Genomic DNA, 11,494 nt, shown 5'->3' on the forward strand with positions numbered 1-11,494 from the left:
TTTCTTTTTTTTTTTTAAAGTAAGTAGGAGGTAGATTGTTTTGACAGAAAAAAGGCACCTTTTGCTGTCTCTTTGCTTTCTTCTTCCTTTTCCTGTATTGAAACAGAGATTTAAATACCTTCTTCCACCATCTCAAAGATTATCCAGCAGGAAAAGTCCCTGGAGAAAGGACAGAGCTCCCCAAAGGCAACTTTTTTGTTGTTGTTGTTTCTTCAAATTTGTTTCGTTTCAGCTCTTCCCTTTCTGTTTCTGTCGCTTGTTTTAATCCCTCTGAGCTGTAACCTGAACTAATTTGAGCCCTGCATCTCCTGTGTGTTACCCAAATTCTGCAGGAGCTCCCATCACCTCGGAAATTAGCACAACATTTGCATACAAACGAATAAAGCAGGGAAGGGGGAAGTTTGATTCCTGTAAGATGATGAACAGCTGGGATGGAGTGAATTCCCTCCCAGACTCCATCTCCAGCCAGTCAATGTTGTGGATTCATCACACCTGGGCCACCAAGGAGGGAATCCTGGAATGGTTTGGGTTGGAAGGGACCTTAAAGACCAACCAGTTCCAGCCAACCCTGGACACCTTCCACCATCCCAGGATGCTCCAGGCTCTGTCCAAGCTGGCCTGGAACACTTGCAGGGGTGGGAGATGCATCTCACACCACAACAGGTTCCCCAGGGGGAGAGGAACCCCTTGTGAACATTCCCAAAGCTCTCCAGGAGTGTCCCTGCTCCCTGTGCCCACCTGGGAAGGAACCAACGGGATGGAGCCACTGCAGAGCTCCTGGAGAGGGCAAGGACAGGGATCCAGCTGCTCAAATCCAAGTCAGGCCGCCTCTAACTTCCCTCCTTCCTTAAAAAAGGTATTTTAAGAAGTTATTTTTGTTGCCTTCAGCTTCGGGAAAGTGATTTTGTCAGTGCAACAGAAATGAAATTTCAAAATATTCGAAACTCCAATTCAAAATTTCAATTCAGAAATTTCAAACCATTAAACTCCAAACCCACACCTAAGTTTGTCCCGTTTTTGTGCAGGCAATTCTCCACTGGAAAGGGGCTGGAGTTGGCTCTGCAGGGCCTGGAGTGGGCAGGGGATAACTTGGAGGGTCTTTAGCAGGGTCTCAGAAGAGACAGGGACAGAGAAAATGCAGGAAAACAGAGAAATCCTGCACACTGTGGGTACTTGGTGGGTCACCACCTGAACAAAGCTGCTCCCTTGGACATGAACTGTTGGGTTTTCCCTGCAGGGCAAGGAAACATCAGCCTGACCCTCTAATGTCCCATTTCTGCAGGTAAGGGGAGGGTGAAAGCCAAGGTAATAGTGGGGACTCCAGAGGCTGTTTCTGTTCACTGGAAGGAGCTCCAACCCCCACCAGCAGTGTGACTGTAACTCAGCCCCCAAATTCCCCCTGCAGAGCCCCCGGGAGCTCTGAGTGCTCCTGGTGATGGGCACTGAAACCTGGCAGCCAAATTTCTCTGTTACCCACGTGGATCACAGAAAGAGAAGTGTCAAAGGAGAGAATTGTTAATCTGCTGGTTGGGTGGGTTCTCCAAGGGCTGCCCTGGGCACCCAGTCCCCACCACTGGGCTCTCCTGGCTTCTGAGACCTGGGCTGCAGCTTTAGCTTGGGCACAGCACCAATGTCCCAGGTCAGAGGGTTTGGGGGTGACTCTGGGGGTGACTCTGGGGGTGCTGGATGAGCCCGAGGGTCTCTCCAGCCTCGCTGATTCCCTGTGACCCCTCAGCTGCAGTGCCCAAGGGTGGCTCAGTGTGGTCAAACCACTGAACTCACTGCTGGGCTCTCACTCCTCACCTGCCCCCTGCACTGGCTGATGGCCCAGGATCCCTTGGGATGGAGCCCTGCAGGAAAAACACGGGCCCCTTTCCCGGGAGGAACAGCAGCAAGTGCTGAGAGCAGGGTGGGGAAGCTGAGCTGGACTCTGCTCCTTGGGAAATACCAACTATTCCTGTTCCTGAGGGAACAGAAGGAGACCAGTTTGTGTCTTCTTGCAGCCTTCAGCTGTGGGAGATCCCGCTGGAGCTCCAGAAAGCTGCTCACAGGGACGAGTTTTGCAGCTTCAGGGGTCAGTGGCTGCTCATGAGGACGAGGAGTGTTGGCCTGAGCAGACTCTCAGCACCACTGTGCTGGTCAGCTCTGGGGCTGACTTCCCCAGTTGTGACCTGTTTCTGGCAGGAATGTGCCCCTTTACACTTCCACCAACCTGTTTATTTCCATTTTAGTCAGATGCTCCTTGCCCTTGATCCCACCACAGTTTCAAAATAGAACAGACAAATATTAAACCTTCCGTTTCTTCGGCTTTATTTACAGACCTTTCCCTTTCTTTTCACTTGTCACCACAACTCCGTAAAACACCTTCCCAACTGATTTCCCCTTGATAATTTCTGGTGGTTTCAGCTCCCTCCAACCAGAAAAATCCTCTGACTTCCACTGATCTGAATCTAAAACAGCATTACTTGCCTCTAGATATGTCCATTTAATATATCCAATACAAGCAGCCAACTGCTGTTCTCAAAAGACTATCTGACAGATTCTATTCACTTTCAAAGTAGCTCTCCATGGTTTGAATAATTATCTTTCATTTCCCCCTTTCTGACACTTTTCAATGATTTGTTGACATCTGAAGAGATATGTGCAATCTCACAAGAGGCAGCTGGACTTTCCACCCAAAAGATACAAATACAAAAAGGATTCCCATACAGAATTTGAAATAACGATGTTCTTTGCAAATGGAAGACTAAATCTGCATTTTAATGGGACATGTTTTTAAAAAGCGGAATTCATGAATAACCCTATGAGTTTTAACTTTTTCACTGCCAGGGACGAATCTGAGCCACCCCTGGGAGGAAATCCTACCTTCCCTTTGTCCACTTTGCTTTCCCAGCTGCAGTGGCTGGAGCTTTCCTGCAGCACCTTCCCTGCCCTCCTGACAGAAAGCTGAGGATGCAGCTCCTGGGGCTGGAATTCAGGTTCTTTATCAGCGACCCAGGACTGGAAAACAAGCAGCCAAAATCACACGAAGCCCACAACTAAATAATATATCTATGGAGCTACCCAGTAATATATCCATGGAGTTATCCAAGCCCTGCTCCAGGGGTGTATGGGCACTGCCCAAACCCAGCAGGATTTATCCTCACACCAGCTGTGGGAATTCTGGTGTCCATTTTGCAGGTGGAAAACAGAGGGGGCAAGAGGGGAGGATTCAGTGCTTCACCCAGGACCACACCACAAGCCAAAATCTGGTGTCTGTTTGTGCTTCTGTTACTGGATGCTTTCCCCATTCCTGGATGCTTTCCCCATTTTTGGATACTTCACCAATTCCTTGGTTGTGCTTTGCCTGCAGAACTATTTTTCTTGCTTCTGCTGGATGTGTTAAAATGTCCCTGTTAACAAAGGGCTTCGTCCCTCCTCTCTCCTGAGCAGAGCATTGGAAACAGAGCACTGAGCAACAAGTTCTGGGTTTTGTTCTCAAGTTATGAAATGGTGTGTTTATTCTCTTTGACTCATAAAATCACAGATGGTTTGGGTTGGAAGGGACCTCAAAGCCCATCCAGTGCCACCCCCTGCCATGGGCAGGGACACCTTCCACCAGCCCAGGCTTCTCCAAGCCCCGTCCAACCTGGCCTTGGACACTTCCAGGGATCCAGGGGCAGCCACAGCTTCTCTGGGCAACCTGGGCCAGGGCCTCCCCACCCTCCCAGCCAGGAATTCCTTCCCAATATCCCATCTATCCCTGCCCTCTGCCAGTTTGAAGCCATTCCCTGTGTCCTGTCCCTCCATCCCTTGTCCCCAGTCCCTCTCCAGCTCTCCTGGAGCCCCTTTAGGCCCTGCAAGGGGCTCTCAGGTCTCCCTGGAGCCTTATCCTCTCCAGGTGAACCCCCCCAGCTCTCCCAGCCCCCCCAGTCTGGGCTGTGTCCCAGGATGCTGCAGGAGGATGTTCTGGGTACCAGGATGCTGGAGGGGGTGCTCTGTATCCCGGATTTTGGGAAGGGAATGCCCTATGTCCCAGGATTTTGGGGGGGCAGTGGGGGGTCTCTATGTCCCGATGTTTTGGGGGGGGTGTTCTATGGGGGGGGTGCCCCATGTGCCAGGATTTTGGGGTGGGGGGCTGCTCTATGTCCCCATATTTTGGGGGGATGCCCTACATCCCGGGATTCTGAGGGGGTGCTCTATGACCCCGTATTTTGGGGGGATACCCTATGTCCCAGTATTTTGGGGGGGGGGCTGCTCTATGTCTCGGTATTTTGGGGGGATGCCCTACGTCCCGGGATTTTGGGGGGTTTCCATGACCCCATATTTTGGGGGGGATGCCCTATGCCCCGGGATTTTGGGGGGTGTCTATGACCCCGTGTTTTGGGGGGGATTCCCTATGTCCCAGGATTTTGGGAGGGTGCTCTGTGACCCCGTATTTTGGATGGGAGGATCCCCTATATCCGGTATTTTGGGAGGGCTGCTCTATGTCCCCATATTTTGGGAGGGATGCCCTATGTCCCGGGATTTTGGGGGATGCCCTATGTCCCGGGATTTTGGAGGGTGCTCCATGATCCTGTATTTTGGGGGGATGCCCTATGTCCCGGGATTTTGGGGGATACCCTATGTCCGGGATTTTTGGGGGGTGCTCTATGACCCCGTATTTTGGGGGAGATGCCCCATGTTCCGGGATTTTGGGGGGGGCTCCTCTGTGACCCGGTGTTTGGGGGGCTCTCGGTGTCCCCCCGCTCCCGGAGCCCCCCGGCGCCCTCTGCGGGCCCCTCGCCGCCACTGCCCGGGGAGCTGCGGCCGCTCCCGGCGGGACGGGACGGGACCGACGGGACCCCTTCCCCTCCTCTGCGCTCCCCTCCGCTCCCCTTTGCTTCCCCGCGCCCCCTCCGCCCCCCTCTGCCCCCTCCTCGGCACCTTTCCCGGTGTTCTCCGCTTCCCATCCGTGCGGGAAAAACGGACTTACAAAGGAAAGGATAAGGGCAGACACGTCCTGCCTGAACACAGCAGAGGTAAAACCCCGCGCTGACAATTTCTTGCGGGGATCTGGTTTAAAATAAATCGATTTTTCAGGTAGTAACAGTAAGTTATACAATGGCAGCGTTCAGCTGTAGGTACCACAGACTTCAATTCCTGATCAGTCAGTGCACGTTCTGAAAACAACACGGTTTGAGAGCAAAATCCCGATGTGGGAGAGCCCAGAAACGCCCCGTGTGTTCCTGGCAGGTGTCACCTGTCCAAAATCACAGGGAGCACTTCAAGGACGGTGCTTTCACCCCAATCTGCCCACGCTGTGTCCATCAAACACTTTTGCCAAAGGCTTTGTTTTGGAGACCCTCCGGCTCCTCCTGGAGATCACAGAGGCACGGGATCATCAGGGCTGGGAGAGCCCTCCAGGATCATCCAGTGCCACCCCGGCACCACCAGGATCACCCCTGATCCATGTCCCCAAGGGCCACATCCAGATTCCTCTGGGACACTCCCAGACACAGGGACTCCACCACCTCCCTGGGACACTTATTCCAAGGCCTGACCACTCTGACAGGGAAAAATTGTTTCTAATCTCCAACCTGAACCTTCCCTGGTGCAGTTTGAGGCCGTTCCCTCTCCTCCTGTCCCTTGTTCCCTGGCAGCAGAGCCCGACCCCCCCCGGCTCCCCCCTCCTGTCAGGGGGTTGCAGAGCCAGAAGGTCCCCCCTGAGCCTCCTTTTCTCCAGGCTGAGCCCCCCCAGCTCCCTCAGCTGCTCCCCACAGGACATGTTTTCTAGACCTCCCCCAGCCCCGTTGCCCTTCCCTGGGCACAAGGAAGATGCTTCTTGCTCCAGCAGAAGATGTGAGACTTTGCCTCTCCATCTCTGCAGCTGTGGCCTCGGCCTTGGCCCATCAGGGACAGAGCCAGTGCAGACCCCAGGGCACCCTGACCCCAGCCTGCCCCCCTGCCTGCCCTGTCTGCAGCTCAGCCCCAGCTCCTGAGGAACAGCCGTGGCAGAACCAGGGTTGTTTGGCCCACGTGGCCCTCTGGAGCCACTGACCCATCTCTGTGTTATTGTGACACTGGGAATTTTCCCTGCAGGAGTGGTCAGGCCTTGGAATCAGAGTCCCAGGGAGGTGGTGGAGTCCCTGTGTCTGGGAGCGTTCCAGAGGTGTCTGGATGTGGCCCTTGGGGACACAGATTAGGGGTGATCCTGGTGGGATTGGATGATCCTGAAGGTCTCTTCCAACCCTGATAATTCCATGATTCCATAACTAGCAAGGACCACTGCCCGTTTTCCTTCCTGTCTTCCCTCAGCCCCCAGCAACTGCAAAGGAACCAGTTACCCTCTGTCACCCCCAGTAACTGGGGACGGGCTGAAAGTTCTCGTGCTGCTTTTCCAAATCCTCTGTCAAACTTCGTGCTAACACTTCGGGAACACGGTGCCCTGCTCTAATTGACGAGGTGGTGAGTGGTCACAGGTTGGATTCGATGATCTCAGAGGTCTTTTCCAGCATAAATAATTCCCTGATTCTATAACATTTCTCAGAGAGTCGATGTCCTGCTGCTGTGGAGCAAAACCCAATTCTCACCGTGACACGACAGGAGCCCAAACAGTGTAAAAATGCTTTTATTGCGCCTCATTTTCCCTCTGTCTGGGCCTCATTACTGTGTGGTAGCTCGTTTCACACAAGCTGGTTTCCAGAAAAACAAGAGGACCTGTGGTGTCTGCACCGGGAGGATCCCCCAGAGAGCACGAAATCTCCAGCGGAGAACGAGGTGGGTTCTTGTTAAGCTCTGGAAATAGGCTGGAATGTAAATGTGTGTTCTTTCTGCCACATGCCTAATTGCCCATAAATGTCATTAAGTCGAGAAATGTTTTCCACCAAATTAACTTTGACTCGTGGTGTCTAATTAGCCGGAGATGCTGAAAGATAACAACTTATCAGTCACTGTTTAACAAAACATCCTTAATGGGGGACTTTTTTGCGAGCAGCCGTGTTGAGCCAGGTATTGGAGCTGTCAAAACGGAGCATTATCGGAGCAATTAAGGACAATACCCCGGTGCAGCTCCCTACCAGGATAATTTGACAGCTTGTTCACAGGCAAGAAGTGCAGTTGAGCCGAAACTTTCCGTGAATTGGGTTTCCAGCGCGCAGAAGCGACCAGAAATTCTGCTTTTTTTTTTTTTCTTTTTTCATTCCCTTCCCAGAGCGTGGGATGTGCAAACCCCCCTGACACGGCTCTTTCCTCGCTCACCTCCAACCAAGGTCTCCAGAAGCAAAGGCTTTTCCATGGAAGTTGTCACAGGGTGGTGTTCAGCCCTTCAAAGGAAAGGAAGGGATGGGTAAATCCTCGTGTTTTACGGGTGAAATTTGGGGCTGTGGGCACGGTTTTCACCTTTTCCAGGGTGTTTATGAGGGGATGTCACCGAGGACGAAAAGCCTGAGTTCGCAGTGCATCATCTAGAATATATTCAATACTTTTATACTGCAAAATGGAAACCTGGCGAGATAAAAAATAACACCAAGCCCTCAGAATCCCCTTCCTCTTAAATGCAACACCCCTCAAGAGCTTCTGGATTCTCCCCTGCTGAGGTTATTTCACGCGGCTGTTCATCCAAATTCTTCCCTGTGATTTGTGCCCCCTCCCCTTCCTGCTTTTCTCTTTTCTGCCAAATAACTTCCGAGCTTTCTGACTTCTTGCTCGGACCTGGTGGGAACCAGCACAGCCACGAAATCTCCAACTGCTTGTGCACGAGGAGCACCTGGTTCTTAAAACACTTTCCAGTACCTGCAAGATTATCACCCTGACAATCTGCGGGATTATTTTCCAGCAGGAGATTTAACACTGATTTTCACCACTGGCCTCTTACCCCACTGTCCTGGGGGGACAAATTTCTCCCTTCCCTTTTCTCTCCCTCTCCTTCCCTCTCACGTGCTGTGACCCATCCAGATGTTCTCACTCCGCAGTAAAAACTGCCCAACTTCCCCTCCGAAGGGGGATTTTAACCAAATGCCCACTTTTCTCCTTAAATTTTGCGTGGCCTTGCTCAGTTTAACACCTGTTCTAACAGGACGTGGTTTTGCTCAGTTTAATACTTGACCCCACAGGATGTGGGTTTGTTCAGTTTAACACCTGCTCTAACGGGACGTGTTGGAGGAGGAATAGAAATCAAAACTATGCAAGTGGAGGGAGAAATGCATTCGTAATCTCCAGTTAAATTATAATAATTTATATAGTAATCTATATTTATGGTTTGTATAATTTATATAATGATTTATAGAACGTTTTATAGAAATTCTAAAATAATTTACAAGTACAATTTATATATGTGATATGATAATATATTTTATATGTTTTATAACATTTCTATAATAATTTATATTCACAACTTTTATATTTTACATAATAATTCGCATAAATAATATTATTTGTATATTTATGTGTTTTTATAATTTATATAATAACTTATAATGCATATTTGTAATTATTAATTTGAATTAATTACATTTCCTGTAGCCTGGGAGGCGCTGTTGATCTCGACACTGTGAACATTCCTCACGGCCCACTGCACTTGTGCCGCCCCCCAAGGACACGGAATCCCTGCTGTGAAGAAGGTGTTGACCTTCAGAAAAGGCTCCACAGCTCAAGGATGTCAAGGCAGGAACGGATCCCACCCCACAGCGGCCGGGCTGTGACTTGGGACCATTCCTGTCTCCTCCCAGTGGGTTGTACTGGGGAACATCCCCGGGCTGGGAATGGCAGAGCAATCTTTGGGATGCAGAGCCCAGCCTGGCCGAGCAGAGGGAAGGGGAGCAGTGAAACCCTTTGGGAGGGGCACTGGGAACTCTGCCCTGCCCGGGATGGGGTCAAACCCCCGTGTGGACCCTTAAAGGGGAGCAGTGAAACCCTTTGGGGGGGACACTGGGAACTCTGCCCTGCCCGGGATGGGGTCAAACCCCCGTGTGGACCCTTCAGGACCCGGCCCGTGTGTTCGGATGTGACTCGTGGCCATTGATCCCTCCCTGCCTCTGATCAGGCTCCTTCCCACCGCTGGCCCGGGAGATTCTTTGTTCCTGCAGCACTTGCTGCTGCCAAAGGTTGGCATTTCATGCTCATCTCCCTCCAGCTTTTCCCCCTCCCAAGTACAACGGGGGATAAAGTTTCCATGGGGGAGTTCTCCTTTCAGAGCCTCTCCCTCTCCTTCTCAAAGCAGTGGCCAGCAATGTCCATGTCCTGTATTTCCCCACAGTTATTTCGTTATTTTAATCTCACATTGAACCAAAATACTCTCCTTGGTCTCGGGTGAAGGGTAAGATAGGACATGGCAACAAAGGAGCAGCATTTTCTCCTAAAATTAGGGCCAAAATCTTTATACTGAGATTGTCTAAACTCCACGGAGTCTTGAAACAGCGTTTTTATTTCAAAACTCTTCTATATAATTTCATTTTCCAGAAAATGAAATTTTTTGCAACAGGTCCTACAGGTGGTTTGGAAAAATAGCACATCACCTTTTCTTTGTCCCATCCCTGTGAAACCCTCACACAAACAAAAGGGCTTAAGGGCTTTTGAGCCAAAAATACTCCAGAGTGCAGAATCCTCCGAAGTGCTGAGGAAATACTGGGTTTGTGCTGAGATAATTTAAAGGCATTCCATGCAAAGAGTAACTGCCTTTGACACGGACACATTCAAGCTTTAACTGTTATCTCTCAGTAAAAAATGCCCATGGCATTCAAACAACAAAAAAAAATACCCTCTATTTTGAAAAAATATTCTGGGGAAAACCAAATTTTGGCAGAAAATTCTGTATTGCAGAATTTTAGACACTGTACCCAACACGGGCAAAAACACCCACAGCTGAAAAGCATTTGAAAAGGAACAATGGAATAAAAAAAATAAAGTAAATTAAAGAAAGGAAATAAAATAAAATAATAAAGGAGGCAGCATTTGGAGACTTGGATTAGAAGTGTCAGCTTCCACAATTAGGTTCAGTTGAAAAAAATATGCTGATTTATGTCCTGCTAAACCCAAAAGTCTTTCATGGGGTTATCTGGAACTCTTCTCTAACTGCAGACTGCTGTGGAACAGAGAAAGGCAAAAAATAATAGAATTTACCTTATAAAACAGCCAGGGGGTTAGGTAACACCTGTTTTACACCCATCTAAAATGATCTAATTTGAAAGCCAAGCAAATGAATGATTTATTTTGAGCTCCACTGCCTTTCATATCAGTATTTTGGCAACAGAGAGAGATGATCCCTAAGTTTACATTGCACTGTAATTGCTGCTGCAGCTCTCCCAGCTTAGCAGGGGGAACACAGGGAAGGGAAAAGGTGTCAGCCAGTTCACAGGAAGGGGAAATTAAATTCTTCGTGGAATAACAGAATGATTTGGGTTGGGAAAGGCCTTTAAGGTCATGGAGTCCAACCCTAATGCTGGGTACAAGGATTTTTAGAAGCCTCCACATGAAATGTCCTGAAGTTGTTCCGTGGAATTACTCATGGAATCCCAGACTGGCTTGGGTTGGGAGGAACCTCAAAGCCCATCCAGTGCCACCCCTGCCATGGGCAGGGACACCTCCCACCAGCCCAGGCTGCTCCAAGCCCCGTCCAACCTGGCCTTGGACACTTCCAGGGATCCAGGGGCAGCCACAGCTTCTCTGGGCAACCTGGGCCAGGGCCTCCCCACCCTCCCAGCCAGGAATTCCTTCCCAATATCCCATCTATCCCTGCCCTCTGACAGTGGGAAGCCATTCCCTGTGCCCTGTCCCTCCAGGTCCTGGAGGTAAGGATTCCTCCTGTATATCCCACCTCGATTTCCCCTCTTTTCCCTCCCCCTGACTTATTCAAGGAATAGTATTTGTTTATCCCTAGGAAGATACAAACAGAAAAAAAAACCCCAGCTTCAAACACTAAGCTCAGAGATGATTCCTGGCACATCCCTCCAGCTCTCCAGCACTCGGCTCCCCCTTTTCCCGGCTGAAAGCCATCCCTCCATCCCAGCACCGCTCAGCAGAGGCTGCTCCCCCTTTTCCCGGCTGAAAGCCATCCCTCCACCCCCGGCTCTCCCCGCCGGTACCTGTTGAGCGCTCCTGCCCCTCCCAGTCCCCCCCGCCCGGTTCCAGCTCCACGAACCCCCCGCCCGGGGGGGCGGCCCGGCCTCATTAGCGGGGGATTCGCCGCGTGCCGGTTAATTGAGCCTCGTGCCCACCACCTGCCACTGCCGAGCCTCATCTGGGCACTAACTGCTCCTAATTGCCATCATACGGCCCGAGCGCGGGGACAGCGCGGGGACAGAGCGGGGACAGAGCGGGGACAGCCCCCGACAGCAGCGCCGGGCGCTGGGCAGGGCCCGCCAGAGCGCCCAGCGGGGCCGCAGGTGTGTGTTGGCAGCTCGAAGATGTTTGTTCGCTGCCTGAGGATGCTCCAGCCCGAAGATGTTTGTTCGCAGCCCTAAGATGGTCCAGCCCGAAGGTGTTTGTTTGCTGCCCGAAGGTGTTTGTTGGCAGCCCTAAGATGTTCCAGCCCGAAGAT

The 11,494-nt window shown here is 51.0% G+C and overlaps 1 long non-coding RNA gene across 1 annotated transcript; it reads left to right on the plus strand.

The window, feature by feature from the left end:
- The first annotated feature begins 565 nt into the window (after nt 1-565).
- On the plus strand, nt 566-3,685 carry LOC113943005. The gene is made up of 3 exons (XR_003526152.1): nt 566-635; nt 3,527-3,529; nt 3,657-3,685. It is a non-coding gene; the product is annotated as an uncharacterized LOC113943005 (long non-coding RNA).
- Nucleotides 3,686-11,494: the final 7,809 nt, after the last annotated feature.

Source organism: Corapipo altera, unplaced genomic scaffold, assembly GCF_003945725.1.
Source record: "Corapipo altera isolate COAL_440 unplaced genomic scaffold, ASM394572v1 0, whole genome shotgun sequence".
NCBI classification, from domain to species: domain Eukaryota; kingdom Metazoa; phylum Chordata; class Aves; order Passeriformes; family Pipridae; genus Corapipo; species Corapipo altera.